We start from the raw sequence: 7,599 nt of genomic DNA, 5'->3' as shown, positions 1-7,599 counted from the left end.
TGATGACCCCACTGCCGCACATCTTGGCCTTTTCAAAACCTATGCCAGAGTCCGCCATCGCTATTTTTGGCCCGGAACGTACCGCACAGTCGCCCACTACATCCGATCATGTCAACCATGCCAACATCGTAAACGACCACCATCTCCTTCCAGCGGTCTCCTTCAGCCCCTACAGCCAACGCGGTACCCCTTCGAGGTTATCGGAATTGATATTTTTGGTCCCCTGCCTTTATCAACAACCCAGAATCGCTATATTGTTGTGGCTATTGACCACGCGACCAGATACGTTGAGACCGCATCTCTTCATGTGGCCACTGCCGAAGCCATCGCAAGGTTCATCCTCCACAACATCATATTACGCCATGGCGCTCCTCGAGTTCTGATTAGTGACAGCGGAAAATTCTTCTTGTCAAGAACTGTTGAAGCCTTACTGCAAGCCTGCAACGTTGATCACCGACTGACATCACCTTATCACCCGAAACCAACGGCCTCACAGAACGCTTCAACCGTACACTCGCGGACATGCTCTCTATGTACATCGCCAACACCCATTCCAACTGGGACACCGTATTACCATTTGTCACATTTGCCTATAACTCGGCCATTCAATCCACGACTGCATGGATTCTCACCCTTTTATTTGCTGCACGGCCGTGGGCCTTCTACCACACTGGACACTATTATTCCATACCCGCCTGAGATTCTCGACGAGGATACCAATTCACAAGACTCCTGCCGTGCAGAGGCTTGCCGCCAACTCGCCCGTACACGCACATTACTCCATCAACAAGCCTCGAAACGCTCCTATGATGACCGACATCAGGATCACCAATATAATGCGGATGACCTCGCATTCCTACATTTTCCTATCCGCCTACGTGGGCTCTCCGAAAAACTCCTCCCAAAATACCAAGGACCGTATCGAGTCATTTGCCAAACAACTCCTGTTAACTACCCCGTGGAGCCCGAACAGCCTTCATCTGACCGCCGCCACCGTGGTCGGCATGTCGTGCATGTCGGTCGGCTCAAGCATTTCAAACCTCGCCAGCCCGAACCTTAGCAGCATTTGTGGCGACCAAGTGGCGCGACCAGCGCTGCCAACTCGGGCGCCAAAGTGCTCGAGGGACAGCGCGTGCCGAGGCGCGATTGCGCGCGCGTTTCAGAATAGATTCAGTCTTGGCTGGACAAAGCGTCGTCTCCGCCTGGTTATTTTTTGTCCCCAAAACACCCTCACAATATATATATATCTATGAAGGAATATGTTCAGATGAATGAATGAATGAACGACCAGAAGAGTGTTAAGCGAGAAATGAAAGCAGGAGACAAGGCGTTAATACTCCTCCTAAGTGACAACAACAAAATGCTGATGCAGTGGAAGGGTCCATTCGAGGTCACTGCCAGAAGAAACGAGGTAGATTACGAGTTGGATATAGGAGGTAAGAGAAAAGTGTTCCATGTGAACATGCAGAAGAAGTATGAAGAAAGAGAAGATCACGAACAAGTCGCCCTAAGGTGCGGGTTGGCAGTAGAAGTCGACGGTGACGATGGCGTCAATGACGATGGAGACGGGGACGATGTCCCAACGCTGTCTCTAAAGAAACAGCAAGATGAGCAAGACGTAGTCATTGAGGTCACTTTGGACACGGAGAAAAGACGCCAAGTGTTGGACTTGATGGCTGACTACAGAGAGGTCTTCTCAGATCTACCAGGCAAGACTAACATGATCAAGTGCGACCTCAAGTTGACCTCCCAAACACCAATACACATAAAACAGTACCCATTGCCGTTAAGAGTACATGAGGTGGTGGAGGAAGAGATAACGGAGATGTTGCGAATGGGCGTTGTAGAGAGATCAAATTCGCCGTACAACGCACCTATGGTGATGGTGAAAAAATCGGACGGTTCGAACCAATTTCGCATAGATTTCCGGCGACTGAATCAAGTGCTGGTGTCCGATGCAGAACCCATAGCAAGGGTAGACGTCACTTTTGCGAAGGTGGGACGCAAAAAGTTCTTTTCTAAACTTGATTTAGTCAGAGGGTACTGGCAGATCCCCATGGGTGAAGCGGCTAAAGAAAAGACAGCATTTTCATCATCGAGTGGGCTGTATCAATTTAGGTTCATGCCCTTCGGTCTGAAAACCGCAGCAGCAACTTTCACGAAGTTGATGCTGAAGCTGCTAGAGGGTATACCGGACGCATACCACTACATTGACGACGTGCTGGTGGCGACAGACTCGTGGCAAGAACAGATCGACACACTGAGGGAAGTGCTGAGCAGGTTGCGCTCTGCCGGTCTAACAATAAAACCAAAAAAGTGTGAAATAGGATTTCACCAGATAAGCTTTTTGGGACATCGGATAGGATTTGGATTGATTGCTCCGAAACAAGAGATCCTGACGAGAATAGAGGACTGACCGAGACCGACTACGAAACGACAAGTAAGATAGTTTCTCGGACTGACGGGATTTTACAGGGAGTTTACACCCAACTACGCAGGGCTCCGCAGCTCCCCTGAAAGACCTGACAAAAAAGGGGGCACGAAATGACGTGGAGTGGGAAGAGGAACATGAAGCAGCGTTCTCTCACTTGAAGCAGTTGCTAGCTGAGCCACCCATCCTTATGGCTCCGGATTTGAGAAAAGAATTTACATTGCGGACTGACGCATCAGACGCAAGCTTGGGAGCGGTGCCCCTATAAGAGAGAGACGGGTGCTACATCCAGTTGCTTACGCCAGCCGAAAACTTAGTAGGGCGGAGAAGAACTTCGCAACAATAGAAAGGGAATGTTTAGCACTGGTTTGGGTGGTGGGAAGATTTACGTTTTATTTGTACGGTAGAAACTTTCGGGTTCAGACAGATCATCAACCACTAGAGTTCATTAATAAGGCAAAATACACGAACAGCCGTATCATGAGGTGGAGCATGAAGCTACAAGATTACAGCTTCCACGTGGAGTACATCAAAGAGAAAGATAATGTGAGCGCTGATTTCTTGAGTCGGCTTTAGACGAGGGAGCAGATTTAGATGATAATCACGGAGGAGTGTGTCCTAGTATTTTTTGGGTTAACTTTTTGTTTGCTGGGGGATGATTCAACACGAATTAAGGGACTGAGGATTGAAGAGTCCGCAATCCTATATTTTGTTGTGAATAGGGTAATTTCAGGTCAAAGTAAGTACCTTCGTTTTCGAGGTTGAGAAAGTCCTGCTGCGACACAAGTGCGGGTTTTGTTGAGGAATAGAATAGGGTTAGTACCGCACCGACGGTTTAGTACTGGGTTGGACACGCGGGCGCTGGGTGTGATAAGCTGTGTGCTGTGAGTGAAGTGTCCAGATGTGCCGTGCACGTGACAGCTGCCGAACAATTGCCTACAGAGAAAGGACAAGAAAATGGAAAAAAGAAGCAAGAAAATTCATTGGATGAATTTCTGGAACGTCGGGGGCATTGTCACGATTGTGAAGGAGAAAGAAGAAGAATCAGGAAAGGGCGAGCGGCCTACAGGCAAGCCGAAGAGAAGGAAGAAGATGATATAAGAAGCAAATGGTGTACTTGGAGAAGGACGTCTCCGAGGCGAGTCCACCAGCCACTGGCCACGCTCCAGTGTAACGAAGTAACCTCACCGATCTCCAAGACTCCGACCTAGCGACATCGCACCCCAGAGATGACCGCGAGAAGCAGCTGGCCAGGCTTCAGCATTCCAAGGTCGTGAGTGACGATCAACATTCAGGGGACTGGGTCACGGGGACCGATAGGGTTTCACTTTTGGGATTATCAGTTCCGGAAAACTTGACATTGAGGGTGACTTTTTGGAAGCTAAACGAGCAATTGTGAGTGAAACACCTACGGGCGTGTTTCAGAATAGAACTGTACTCCTTAAGGTAAAGCTTACTAGAATGGAAAGTTGGGCGAGTTGGTATGAATTCATTTTGAAAAACAGCGCTGTTTTTCAAAATGAAAGGTAAAGCTGTTTTGAAAAGTTGGTAAATCTGTAAAGCGTAATAATGCGGCAGTGAATGAAAAGAAAGATTGTAGACTGTGCTGCATTGGCGTAGTTGTTTTGTGTGACGTTGGAAAAGAGGAGGGCACCTCGCTCAAAAAGTGGTCTGAGAAGGAATGACCTTTGGCGAGCCTGCGTGGGGAGGCGTGGAGTATGATATTGATAGCAATGTTCAGTGTAATTATGCTGCCGTGAATGGAAAAAAATAGTCTTCTCAGTATGATACTAATGGAATCAGTCCGACGTGTATAGTTGGTATGGTTAAGGCATAGTACTTGGTGAAGGGACGATATTAACTTTGTGTGTTGTGGTTGCGCAACGTGAAGAGTAAAAAAGTTAGTGCGACTAACTTCTGAAGAAGGGGTCATTGTCACGTTTCACGATGAAGAAGAAAAAGAAGAAAAGCGCGAGCATCGAAGAACGGCAGGCGGTTCAGACAGATCATCAACCACTAGAGTTCATTAATAAGGCAAAATACACGAACAGCCGTATCATGAAGTGGAGCATGAAGCTACAAGATTGCAGCTTCCACGTGGAAACTGGAGTGGTGTAGATGTTAGCACACCCGACCGGACATTGGGAGGCCCAGAGTTCAAATCCTGGCTCCGCCGTTTTTTGGCTTTCGGCGGGTTCCTGAAAACTTTGATTCTTTGATTCATTGGATTAATTAAGTACGGTTCATTCGTCTGCACATATTCGTTTATATCCTCCTCGGAGACCACGTACGATGGTGTGAAGTGCCCGTGTTGTATATTCAATAACGTGGCACTTGATTCTCGCAGATTTGCTTTTGTTGTCTGGGGATGTAGAGAAGAACCCAGGCCCTATGAGCAAGCAACAAGAGGATGAATTCCTTGCGCTTGTGCAGACGGTCGCGAAACTTCAGAGTAGCCTTGCTCTTCTGCAACAAGAGGTAAACCTACTAACACAGAAAAACATAGAAAGCGAAAAATCTGCTTCCGCTCTAGAAGAACGCGTTATCAACCTAACAACTGAACTCGACTTACTAAAGCAGAAGGAAATCGGTAACGTCACACCTACCGAACCTCAGCTTACTACAGCTCTAAACGAACTTTCGCAGCTGAAAACTCGTTGTGACGACGCGGAGGGCAGATCCCGTCGTAACAACCTTCTATTTTTTGGCGTCACTGACACCGATAGGGAAACGTGGGCCCAGTCCGAGGGCTTGGTAACCGGCCTGTGTTCCAGTAACCTAGGCGTGAATATCGAATCAAGCAAAATTGAAAGAGCGCACCGCTTGGGAGCGTTCAATCCACAGAAATGTCGCCCTATAATGTGAAGTTTTCATCATTTAAGGATAAAGAGGGCATTCTTTCGTCGGCATTTAAGCTCAAAGGAACACGTGTAGCCATCAGTGAAGATTTTCCCATTTCTGTCCGACTTGCGCGCCGTCACCTTCTTGATTTTGCCAAGCCGAAAGGCACGACTTACAAGCTGCGTCACGATAAGCTGTTTTTAGATAATAAGTGCTATGTATATGACGCCGCTCTTGGTGCCGTGAAGGAAAAAAGTGCATAGCAATGCCAGCGTTCATTTCGTTTTTCTCACCCAATCAACCTGCAAAACGCCGTGATATCTGTAACAAACCTTCTTATCATTCTATTTTATTTACTAATATTAGAAGCTTGATACCAAAAAGAGATGATGTGATTTCCTTGGTTGAGGCATGCAACGCAGATTTCCTTGTGCTTACCGAGACGTGGCTAAGCCCCGATATATCCGATACTGAACTTTTTCCTTTGTGTCCAAACTTTCGTGTGTATAGGTGTGATAGATCCGCTAGGAGGGGGGGTGGTGTGCTTTTAGCTATAAATAATCACATTCCGTCCCGGGTTATACCAATTCTTACTGACTTAGAAGTTGTATTTGTGTACGTCGCTACGACGCCCCCCGTAATAGTGGCTGTGTGCTATAGACCGCCAGATAGTGATAAAGAATTTGTTAACAAGCTATATAAGTGTATTTCTGAAATCACCACTAAATACCCTAACGCCTTTGTTACTCTCTTTGGTGATTTCAATTACCCGAACGTTGACTGGTCTGCCCTCTCTTCTAGTTGCGCATTGTCTCAAGAATTTATAGACTTTTGTTTAGATTTCAACTTTACAAATGTTATCACTCAGCCTACTAGGATTACTAATCACTGTAGCAATATACTCGACTTGTGCTTAAGCCAAGACCCCTCACTCTTCAGTAACATCACATACTTACCCGGCATTAGTGACCATCTCGTCATCGATTTAACTCTCTCTCTCTCTGCTCCTCGTAGATCACATTACTGCAAATTCATTCGCAATTACGCGAAAGCTGATTACGCATCAATCAACTCGAACCTCGAAGATTTTTATCATACTTTCTCAGTTAACTTCTGGGAAAGAACGGTTAATGAAAACTGGACTCTATTCAAAGATAAAATGATCTACCTAATCGAACGCTTTATTCCACTGACCCGTATTATATCTGACAACACTAACCCTTGGTACAATAAAACAATTCATAGTCAATCCAATAGGAAAAAAAGACTCTATAAGCGGACTAAGGCTGTCAACACTACGGCTTCTTGGAACACCTACTACGAATGCGCTAGGGCTTATAAATCAGCAATAAATCACGCCAAAACCAAATTCTATAGTATCGACCTCCCCAACGTACTAACCACGAAACCAAAGAAGTTTTGGAAAATAATCAATCCGGCACTATCACTTCCTTTGCAATTTGTAGATGACGACGGATTTCCGCTTTCTGATAAACACGGCGCTCTTGCTATTAACAATTTCTTCTGCTCCATCTTTACTAACGAGGACTTACTAAATATTCCCAACTCTTGCCAATCCACTCACCCTCTCATGGATCCTATCGTAATTGACCGTACTGGAGTACTTAAGGCTATAGATCAACTAAAGGTGTCCTCCAGCTCCGGAGATGACCAAATTAACTCTAAGGTATTAATAAACACTAAACACATTTCTTCCACTTTCCTCTGCAACATATTCTCTCAATCTCTTAAACTCTCTGAAGTACCATCAGACTGGAAAGTTGCTAACGTCATACCCGTTCATAAAACAGGCGATCGCCAACTAATCAGCAACTATCGTCCCATCTCGCTCACCAGCGTTTCATGCAAACTCTTGGAGCACATTCTCTATTCCAACATAATAAATTGCCTATACTCTCATAACCTCCTTTTTAAGCACCAGCACGGATTTCGCAAGTCCTACTCATGCGAAACTCAGCTAACAGCATTTCTAACTGACGTTTACTCAAATTTCGATTCCAATGTTCAAACTGACGCCATCTTTATTGACTTCTCCAAAGCATTTGACAGGGTCCCTCTTTAACGTCTTTTAATGAAACTAAGAAATATTAATCTTCACCCCTCAGTAGTCAATTGGATTTCTGAATTCCTTACTAATCGCACACAGTACACTTCTATTAACAATATAAAATCTACCACAAGCGCAGTAACGTCTGGCGTCCCTCAGGGAAGCGTTCTTGGCCCCCTTCTTTTTTTAATCTACATTAATGATCTCCATCATTGCATCACTTCTGAAGTACGTTTGTTCGCCGATGACTGTGTCATAT

At 45.8% G+C, this 7,599-nt stretch overlaps 1 pseudogene; it reads left to right on the top strand.

Annotated features, from left to right (window-relative positions):
* Positions 1-1,309: 1,309 nt before the first annotated feature.
* The window catches only part of LOC115316659, a 30,781-nt pseudogene continuing 24,491 nt past the window's right edge, over positions 1,310-7,599 (top strand).

This window comes from Ixodes scapularis, unplaced genomic scaffold (genome assembly GCF_016920785.2).
Source record: "Ixodes scapularis isolate PalLabHiFi unplaced genomic scaffold, ASM1692078v2 PGA_scaffold9__187_contigs__length_104089568, whole genome shotgun sequence".
Classification (NCBI taxonomy): Eukaryota; Metazoa; Arthropoda; class Arachnida; order Ixodida; family Ixodidae; genus Ixodes; species Ixodes scapularis.
The sequence above is the reverse complement of the archived record's forward strand: the minus strand, read 5'-3'. Positions and strand labels throughout refer to the sequence as shown.